Below are 12,011 nucleotides of genomic sequence, written 5' to 3'. Positions count from 1 at the left end.
GACTTCCATCTTTGTAGTTAATTTCTAATAAGCAATTAATAATATGATTGAAATAATGGTTAATTAGGATTTGAAAAAAAATCTTTGTTTCAAAAATTTGTAACTAAAATAAATATGAGAGAGAAGTTTGAGTGATTTGGAACTTATAGTTAGTCATTTTAAAATAGTGAAACAAAACCAGACAAATTTTGTTTATTATAAATAAAATTAACAGTTTTTCTTGTGTATTGTAAAATTTTGTTGAGTTACTTATAATCCAAAATGATATTTGGTATGCATATGTTGAATAACTATTATACACATGGATTTCCAGTACCATATGTTGCATATTATAATTTTTAATTTGGTTGATGCATCACAATCAAATTCGGTTAACACTGAAAGAGACAATGAAGGGTGTATGATTATTTTTCCATACCATAAATAAATATATATATTTTTGGGCACTAACCAGGCTGTCCCACGAAGTACCGGTTGCTGCCGGTTTGATTTCTGACCTGCTGTCGGTGCCACGTGAGTTAATTGCAAGTGTATCCTTATTATTCGTCAAATTACAACACTGCCAGTTAAGTTTTCTATTTTTGGATGTTACGACGTGCAACAATTATTTACTAACTAAACTCTATAAGTCTATAGGGTAAACCGTTATATAGAGAAAAAAACAAATAGATTATTAATCTTTTCATATGTGAATATTTAAATTTTTTAAAATTTAAAAATATATTTAAATTTTTTATTTTTTTAAAATTTGTATATATTAATTTTTAATATTTATTTAGATTTGTCAGATTTAATAAAAAAATTAAAGATGATTTTCATTATTTTGATAGTTGATAGTTAATACAAATGCATACGTAAAAATTTTTTTAAAATAAAACAAATTAGATAAAAATTAATATATTTATATTTTGAAGAGATTAAAAATTTAGATGTATTCTCCCGCTACAAATCTGCAACCATAGACTTTTACTCAGATTAATTACCTGCAAACGAATATATTCACTAAAAATATTGTGTTAGAAGTTAGAAATTAGAAATATATTACCTTTAAGAGATCAAATTTAATACTCACACACTAACGCACACTAGTTTGGTTTAGAAAATAGAAATATAATTCTAGCTATTGTTAATTGTTATGATAAGATCATATGTAGATGCCCATTTTCAAAGTAACTTAGTTTATCAAGGATGACTCTATTTATTATAGTTTGAAAAATGTCATCTTGTACATTTATAAATAGAGGCTACAAGCCTCTGAATAAAAACACACACAGCAATAATATAACTAATATATTCCCTCTCTCTTTTTCTTACTATAAAGCATTTATTTTCTTTTCTCTTACTACACACAACCAAATAATAAGAAATCGATTCCCTTTTATGTTGCAATCAAATATCCTTCTTCTTATATTACTATTACAATTCTTTCTCTTCTTTTATTTTATAAGTATTTTAAATTCTATTTTCTATTACTCTTTACATATAATATTAATAGCAATATTAACCATCTTTATTATATTGAGATAGTAACAATAAACAAATGCAATTCTCTCTCTCTCTTTATTTTTAATACTTTTTCTTATCTTTGTATATATATACACAATACAACATATAATATTATTATATATATATAAATATTATTGAGCTAATTATTTTAATACTAGAGTCTTCTATTTATACATCTTTATTTTATATCTTTTATTTATTTTACAACACGTTATCAGCACGAGACTCTGATCAAACTTTTAGGAAGACTCAGGTAACAATTTTTCATTATGTCGAAACTCTCTCATCTTGAATTCAATGCTCTTGATATATCTGGAAACAATTATTTATCATGGATATTAGATGCTGAAATCCATCTTGATTCAATGGATCTTGGAGATACCATTAAGGCTGAAAATAATGCATCCCAGAAGGATAAAGCTAAAGCCATGATTTTTCTCCGTCGTCATCTTGACGAAGGATTGAAAAATGAATATCTCACATTAAAAGATCCTGCAGATCTTTGGAAAGACCTTGAAGAAAGGTATAATCATCAGAAAACGGTGATACTTCCTCAAGCCCGGTATGAATGGACGCATTTGCGTTTACAAGATTTTAAATCTATAAATGAATATAATTCTGCAATGTTTCGTATCACCTCACGAATGAAATTGTGTGGGGAAAAAATAACTGATCATGATATGTTGGAAAAAACTTTCTCAACCTTCCATGCCTCGAATGTGCTCCTGCAGCAGCAGTATCGAGAGAAAGGGTTTAAAAAATATTCTGAGTTAATTTCTTGCCTTCTTGTTGCCGAACGCAACAATGAGTTGTTATTGAAAAATCATGAAACGCGCCCAGCTGGCGCCGCCCCATTTCCTGAAGTAAATGCGGCAAATCATTACCCCAGAAGAGGTAAATGGCAAGCTTTTAATAACAAGAAAAATTATGGAAGGAAAAAGAATTATGTTCAAAAGAGAGGATCTCACCAGAAGTGGAATAAAGAAAGGAATATCGGGCAGAATAAATCAACAGAGGAGAAGTGTTTCCGCTGTGGTGGAAAGGGCCATTGGTCACGTACCTGACGTACCCCAAGGCACCTAGTCGATCTTTACCAGGCATCTTTGAAAAAGAACGACAAAGGAAAGGAAACAAATTTTGTTTCAAATGATGCTGAGAACTCCACCACTCATTATGATGTATCTGATTTCTTTGAGGACCCTGAAGGAAATATTGGTCATTTGATCAATGATGGAATAGTTTAATATGTGGGATTGTGAAGTATAAATGTAAATAAATAATGTAAAGAACTTATTGTTAAGTTTTATTTTCTATGTATTTAAGTTTCAAATGTGATGTACATAAATAATGAAATATTAATATGAATTTTGAAATTATTAAATGTGTCAAATTTTAAAATAAAATTTTAGTATATGACATTATTTTATGTACAGTGTTTCTTAGAAAAATAATTCTGATCAAATATTCAATTTAACTGTGCATACTACTCATTTTATTATTATTTGTTTTTTTAAATAATGCACTGTTATCTACCAAATCTCGAAGAAACTTGTTGAGCTTTAAAGATATTCGCCAAAATGAATATCATATTGAGACTATGAATGAGGAAAATCATGAGTATTTATGTATCACAACTCATGATTCAAATAAGAAAGTTATATTAGAAAAGTTACCCTCACTTTTATCTGGGTTATATTATACCAAGATTAGTGCAATTGAATCACATGCCATTGTAAACCAGAAGTTTACTAGCTCAAATGAGTTCATAACTTGGCACGACCGATTGGGTCATCCGGGAACAACCATGATGAGGAGAATTATTGAAAACTCTCATGGACATTCACTAAAGAACCAGAAGATTCTTAAAACTAGTGAATTTTGTTGTGCTGCATGTTCTCAGGGAAAGCTAATTTTAAAGTCATCACCAGTAAAGATTGATTTTGAGTAAGTTAATTTTAAGGCCATCACCAGTAAAGATTGGATTTGAGTCCCCTGAATTCCTAGAAAGGATTCAAGGTGATATATGTGGACCTATTCATCCACTATGTGGATCTTTCATATATTTTATGGTCCTAATAGACGCATCTTCGAGATGGTCACATGTGTGCTTATTGTCTTCTCGTAACCTGGCGCTTGCGAGATTACTGGCTCAAGTTATTCGATTAAAAGCACAATTTCCAGAAAATCCAATTAAAGCAATTCGTCTTGATAATGCTGGTGAATTTACTTCCCAAGCTTTTGATGCTTATTGTATGGCTAATGGAATAAGTGTAGAACATCCAGTAGCTTATGTTCACACACAAAATGGGTTAGCAGAATCACTTATTAAGCGCCTCCAATTAATTGCTAGACCTTTGCTTATGAGAACAAATCTCCCAACCTCGGTTTGGGGCATGCTATTTTACATGCCGCAGCACTTATTCGTTTGAGGCCAACGAGTTACCATCAGTTCTCTCCTATACAATTAGCTTTTGGCCAGCAGCCAAATGTCTCCCATTTAAGAATATTTGGGTGTGCGATATATGTTCCCATTGCACCACCTAATCGCACCAAAATGGGATCCCAAAGAAAATTGGGGATATATGTTGGATATGATTCTCCCTCTATAGTGAGGTATCTTGAGATACAAACTGGTGATGTGTTTAAAGCCCGGTTTGCAGATTGTCATTTTGATGAATCAAAATTTCCAACATTAGGGGGAGAGAGTAAGCTTCCTGAAAAGGAACTTAATTGGAATGCATCATCATTGATGCATTTAGATCATCGATCAGGGCAATGTGAACTAGAAGTTCAAAAGATTATACATTTGCAAAGAATAGCAAATGAATTGCCTGATGCATTTTCCGATACAAAGAGGATAACCAAATCTTACATACCAGCGGAAAATGCCTCAATTCGAATTGACGTCCCAGTAGGACAAGTAGCCACTGAAGCAAATTCACGCCAGAAGCGTGGCAGGGTAGAAAATGCCCCAATTCGAATTGATGTCCCAGTAGGGCAAATAGCCACGGAAGCAAATACACGCCAGAAGCGTGGCAGGCCTGTCGGTTCCAAAGACAAAAATCCTCGAAAGAGAAAAGAGGTAAATAATATTCCTGTTGAAAAAGACATAGTAAAGACACCTGCAATTGTCCAAAATTCTGATATAACGTCTGCAGTTGTCCAAAATTCTGATATAGTTTTAACGCCAGAAGACGTTCAGGTACCTAAAAATTGTGAAAATGATGAGATCTCGATAAATTATGTCTTTACAGAAGAGAAATGGGACCGAAATAAGACATTTATCAATGAAATATTTGCGTATAATGTGGCATTAAATATCATGCATGAAAGTAAAAATCTTGAGCCAATATCAGTTGAAGAATGTCGACAAAGAAATGATTGGCCAAAATGGGAAGCAGCCATGAAGGCTGAATTAGACTCACTTGCAAAACGTGAAGTCTTTGGACCTATAGTCCGTACACATGCAGATGTAAAACCTGTTGGATACAAATGGGTATTTGTGAGAAAACGAAATGAGAAAAATGAAGTTGTGCGCTATAAAGCTCAACTTGTGGCACAAGGTTTTTCACAAAGGCCCAGTATAGATTATGAAAAAACGTATTCTCCTGTAGTGGATGCGATAACATTGCGTTATTTGGTCAGTTTATCTGCATATCATAAACTGCATATGCATTTAATGGATGTGGTAACAGCCTATTTATACGGCTCATTAGATCGGGATATCTATATGAAAGTCTCTGAAATAGATTGGGATATTTATATGAAAGTCTCTGAAAGACTAAAGATATCTAAATCATCCAATGAATATTCGTAAGGGTTATACTCAGTCAAATTGTAAAGATCTTTATATGGTTTAAATCAATCTGGACGAATGTGGTATAATCATCTTACTGAGTATCTGGCCAAAAATGGATTTAAGAATGATGATATCTGCCCATGTGTTTTCATAAAGAAAACTACATCTGGGTTCATTATAATTGCTGTGTACGTTGATGATTTAAATATCATTGGGACTCCTGAAGAGATTCCAACAATTATAAAAACTCTAAAAGAAGAGTTTGAGATGAAAGATCTTGGAAAGACTAAATTTTGTCTCGGCCTGCAGATCGAGCATATAAAAGACGGGATCTTTATTCATCAAACAACATACACAGAAAAGATCTTGAAGAGATTTTATATGGATAAGTCACACCTATTAAGTACCCCAATGATCGTAAGATCTTTGGATGTGAAAAAGGATCAATTCCGTCCTAAAGAAGAAAATGAAGATATCCTTGGTCCTGAAGTACCATATCTTAGTGCCATTGGAGCACTAATGTATCTTGCTAATAATACGCGACCTGACATATCATTCGCGGTGAATTTACTAGCAAGGTATAGTTCCTCTCCAACCAGAAGACATTGGAGTGGAATCAAATAAATTTTTCGATATCTTCATGGAACGGTTGATATGGGATTGTTTTATCCCTACGGATCCAAGTCACAACTAGTTGGCTATGCAGATGCCGGATACTTGTCTGATCCACATAAAGGGAGATCTCAAACAGGATAACTGTTCACATATGGTGGTACAGCTATATCTTGGAGGTCCACGAAACAGACAATTGCTGCAACATCCTCTAATCATGCTGAAATACTGGCGATTCATGAAGCTAGTCGCGAGTGTTTTTGGCTGAGGAGTTTAATTCAATATATTATGTCATCATGTGGACTGATTGATCATAAGATAGCTTCAACTGTCCTGTTTGAAGATAATACAGCATGCATTGCTCAACTTAAAGGCGGATACATTAAAGGCGATAGAACAAAGCACATTTCTCCCAAATTCTTCTTCACTCATGATCTTCAAAATCAAGGGACAATTGATGTCCAACAGATCCGTTCAAGTGACAATCTGGCAGATTTATTTACAAAGTCACTCCCAAAATCCTCCTTTGAAAGATTGGTACATGAGATTGGGATGCGCCGATTTCGAGACGTTAAATGATGTCGGCAAGAGGAGGAGACTGTACTATTTTTTCCTTGGTCAGGTTTTTTTCCCATTGGGTTTTTCTTGACAAGGTTTTTAATGAGGCAGTCCCCATCACAAAGGATATTGTACTCTTTTCCCTTCACTAATGTTTTTCCCACAGGGTTTTCTTTAGTAAGGTTTTAATGAGGCAATAATCCTAAATGGGCATCCAAGGGGGAGTGTTGTGATAAGATCATATGTGGATGCCCATTTCCAAAGTAACTTAGTTTATCAATGATGACTCTATTTATTATAGTTTGAAAAATGTCATCTTGTACACCTATAAATAGAGGCTCAAGCCTCTGAATAAAAACACACACAGCAATAATATAACTAATATATTCCCTCTCTCTTTTTCTTACTATAAAGCATTTATTTTCTTTTCTCTTACTACACACAACCAAATAATAAGAAATCGATTCCCTTTTATGTTGCAATCAAATACCCTTCTCCTTATATTACTATTACAATTCTTTCTCTTCTTTTATTTTATAAGTATTTTAAATTCTATTTTCTATTACTCTTTACATATAATATTAATAGCAATATTAACCATATTTATTATATTGAGATAGTAACAATAAACAAATGCAATTCTCTCTCTTTATTTTTAATATTTTTTCTTATCTTTGTATATATATACACAATACAATATATAATATTATTATATATATATAAATATTATTGAGCTAATTATATTAATAATAGAGTCTTCTATTTATACATCTTTATTTTATATATCTTTTATTTATTTTACAACATTAATCATATTTTTTGATAAATTTTAATATGATATTTTCATGCTTTGTTAAATTAAAGTATTATATTGGTGTTTTAAAATTCTTAGTAATTAACTGTATTTTAAATTTATTCATCTAGCTAAGTTGTTTGATATCTGATCTTTTCTTTTTTAAAAAAAATTGGAACTGAAAATTTTAACTTTAATTTTTGAAAAATAAACTTAAAAAAATAGATAGATAATAACCCAAGCAAAAAAAAAAAAAATGAATCTATGATACTGACACTCAAAAGTCGAAAATCTTATTGATGCCAAATTGTTGTTCATATAATCATAACAAAAGAACATTTCTACTATATATACTGTTGATGTTGTTGTTACTTTATTTAGTATTATTGTTGTTAACATATTATACAAGAAGATATATAAATTCTACGGGAAAAAAATATGTATTTAGTAGATGAAGATTTTATCATAATTATTAATATTGAGATTATAATTCAAAAAAGTATAAAATATAAAAGACATTTTAGTAAATGTATTAAATTGAAAGAGATATAACTAAATAACTACTTTTAAATTAAAAAATAATAATCAATATTGAACGTCTAATTAATCTAATACATATCATATTTAAAAAAAAAATATAGATGTTGTAGTGCATCGTTACTTTAATAATTTATAGGTTGACACATATATTTTGTTAGGAACAGATATATTCACAAAAAAATATTTAACTAATTAATATTAATTAGTAAATTGCAAGCCCAAAGTGGTGATTCAACTTATTGTAACGTAACTGGCTGGTTTTTATTATTTTCCTAAATTTATCAAATATCTTGAAAATTTCATGTTTGTTTGATTTTATTAATTTTACTTAAACATTCTTTCTTCAGCAATTGAAAGGTGGTAACAAAATTTGGTTTGTTTCAGGAAAAAAAAAATCTACTTTATGAAGCTTATACTAAATAGTGCAATAATGTATGTTATTTAAATATATTTAATTTCCTTATAAAATTCTACAAACAATAAATAAATAGGAATATTCTCCACATAAAAGCGTTTTTTTATATAAGTCTTTACAAGTCATTTATATTAACGCGCTTTGAATCGTTACTGCATGTTTTCACTGCACCTTCTTCTTCTTCTTCTTACTGCACGTTCTTCTTCTTCTTCCTCTTTTATTTCGTTTTTTGTCTTCTGATCTCTTTCTCCTTTTTCATTTACGTGTTTTCTCTCTATTTTATTTCTTCGTTATTCTCGATTTTTATTGTTTTTTTTTTACATCAAGCTCTAAAATCGTTTTTGAAGAAAAAGAAGCAGCAGAAGAAGATGAGGAAGAAAAAGAGAAAGAGTTCTGAATTATGCATAAGGTGTACTTCAACGAATTTTGGGTGTATTTCTTAAATCCTTTGGGTATACTTTTGTAATCCTTTAGGTGTATTTCTGTAATTCTTTGGGTGTATTTCTATAATCGTTTGCGTAAATTCCTGTAACCGTTTGGGTGTATTTCTATATTTCTTTGGGTATATTTCTGTAATCGTTTGGATGTATTTCTGAAGTTTCATTATCTTCAAATTTGGCAAGAAATTCGTTTTCATGGAGGAAGAAGAAGAGTCGTTCATAATGTATGGTGAGTAGCGCACTTTGGAAACAGGAATTGGTTGAATAACGTGCATTTATTTACTCTTAAATGTGAGAGTGTGATGTGTATGTTTTGTTTGACTTGTGCCAACTTGTAAGACTTGTAAACCAAAAAGACTTATATGTGTCGGAGGTCTCAAATAAATATAATGAAAAAAAATGATTTTTTTGTGGCTAATTAATTTGAAAATGAAAAATCAAAATATTTTTTTATTTTTAAATTTTAAAAATTTAGTACACGATTCTTAGTATTTCCGTAGCGTAATTGTTCTGGTTTTATACTTATATAATATACTATTTCATTTGATGTATTTCTATGTATTTTTTTGCTAACTATATATAGGGGTGACAAAACGGCCTAAATTTTTCGGATCGCGACCTACCGAACCCGTTTAAAAAGACAGATCAAGCTAGAATTTGAAACTTATTAAATTAAAAAAATTTATCGAACCCATACCACCAAATTTATGGGTTTTGGCGGGAGGCCGCCGGTCAAAGATTTTTATTTTTCCTTTTTTATTAAATAAAAAAGTTATTATTACTACAAAATTAATAATTATATAATTTTCAAATTTTTTTTATTTTTTGTTTTTATTCTTCTTTTAATTATTAATTTTCTTTATTTTATTTTACAATTTCGTATATATGCTTCAATTATGTGACTTATTTTTTAAAATAAAGATGGTTCTATTGATAAATATTATTTTGAACAATTTTATTGAAGTTAAAGATTAAAAAAAATATATTAAACAAAATTATATTATAATTTGACTATTTTTTATTTGTATTTAATTTTTTAATTATTATTTTTTGATTAATTTTTATGAATTTTATTTTTAAAAAAAAAAGGAGTCAAACTTGTTAGTCCGCCAGTCTGCCAATCCGCCATAAAATAGAATAGACAAACGCGTTCGTTAGTCTGTTAATCCGTCATAAAATAAAATAGACTAATATTTTGAATTCATTTTATTTGACAAGATGGACCGGTCCACTCTTTATAATATGAGACTAGACAAAATAGTGTAACTTAGAGTGGATTGACTCACTTTGCCACTCCTAATTTATATATTAAGCTTTAAACTTAAAAAATAAATTTTCTCAATTTTTTAACAATTAAAAAAGATATAATCTTTTATCATTAATTTTATAAATGAAAGTGTAAAATTAAAAAAAAAACCTTCTTTGAATACGCCTTATTTATATACTCGCTTTAGTAATTAATCTATTTCTTATTCTTCCAATAAAGTTCTTGCTATCTTTGTTAAAAGGAAAATGAGTGAACCTTACTCAAGTTACTAACTAATAATTAAGTAGTAATTGCACTAACTGCTATTGTGTATGTGTCAAAGTTCAAAAGCAACATCTGCAATGACTTTCACAAAACGCAATTGCATGGTGATTGAGTAGGTGCTAGTAGTGGGGTGACTTTACTTACCACAAGAGAACTACAAAAAGATCATAAGCCATCAAAGCCATATATATATATAGACAAACAAATCCCAATCAGAGCAACAAAAATAAGTGTTGTTGTTTGCTTTTTTTCTTTTTTTTTTGGTCAACACAGTTAGCACTTACCAGTATTTAAGTATATTCTTTCGAGTTTTGAAGAAAAGTTCTTCACGTGCACGAAGACAACAATTAACATTGCATTAATGCTTTAATTTGTGAATTATATAAAGAGTAAAAATATATATTTAGTTTTTTTTTTTATTATCCTCAATACATGATTAGAATGTCAAAACAAAAAGTATTTACGGCCCACGGTAGAAAAAATTTAAATTTTATGTAAAATAAAAAAAATTGAATGTATAAAATATAAAATCATAACAGAATTTAAATGTAAAATCAACCTAATATAAATTTTATTAAAATTGATTTAAAATTTAAAATAATAACATCAAAAGGTAAAAATTAAATCAAAATTCGACTTAGAGTGTGTTTGGCAAACACGTTAGGAAGGAGAGAAGCACGTTTGAGCTTCTTGAAAGTTTCACTTTTTTGTTTGGTTATTTTTATCTTCCTGAACGCAGAAGTGATTCTGCTCCTAAACGCACGTTTAGGAGAAGCTAAAATTTATAGCTTCTGTGTTTCACTTTCACGGTTGCTTATTGTCTTTGGAAAATTAGGTGAAATTTTATTTCTTTTTTACTAACCCTACCCTTCATTTTCTTCTATAAAAAGATACTAGTAACTATTACTTTTATAATAATTTTTTGTAGTTCTTCTTTCTTTTTCATAGTTATTCGTTCCAATTTTTTTTTCATTAAAATAGTTCAAATTTGTTTTAATCACTAGCAAATTAACTATTTCAATTTTTTTATTATTTTTAATACTCATTTTTATATTTTAATTTTTATGTTTTTTATTGTATTTTTTACATATATTTTTATTATATTTTTTATTGATATGATAAATATTTTTATATTATTTGTGTAGTGTTCTGATTTCTCATGTTATGTTTTTATGAGTTTTTTTAATCATTTATTATACTATTTTATATATATATATATATTTTATGAAATTTTTTTATTTTTGTTTGGCTTTTTTATTTATTTTATTATATTTCTTTTATTCATATGACAAATGTTGTTGACTTTTTTTAGGATATTTTTATTTTTTTTATATGAATTCTTTTTTTTTCTATCCTTTACTGCATTATATTTATGTTGCGTATAAAATTTTTTATTTTTTTAATTTTATTTATACAAATTTTATTTACTTTTTATTATATTTTTTTGTTCATATGATATATGTTGTTGATTTTATGGAATTTTTATTATTTCTTATGTGTATGATTTTTTTATATTCTTTGAAGTACTCTATTTTTGTTTTGTATTAATTTTTTTTATTTTTTATTCTGACTTTGTAAAATTTGTAATTGTAATTATTATATACTACGTTTATTATCAAAATTTTATATAATATAAATTATGATCCTATCAAAAAGGATAAATTAAATGAAAAAATAATTATAAGTAACAATAGAATCATAAATAATAAAAATTTATAGTTTAAAATAATACTAAATTAAAGAGTACTGATAATATTAAAAAAATTATAGAATATTTTCTTTTTGTTTAACGTTATAAAATTTAGGAAAGTTTTCAA

This window comes from Arachis duranensis, chromosome 6 (assembly GCF_000817695.3).
Source record: "Arachis duranensis cultivar V14167 chromosome 6, aradu.V14167.gnm2.J7QH, whole genome shotgun sequence".
In the NCBI taxonomy this organism is placed as follows: Eukaryota; Viridiplantae; Streptophyta; class Magnoliopsida; order Fabales; family Fabaceae; genus Arachis; species Arachis duranensis.
Note: the sequence above shows the minus strand (reverse complement) of the source record.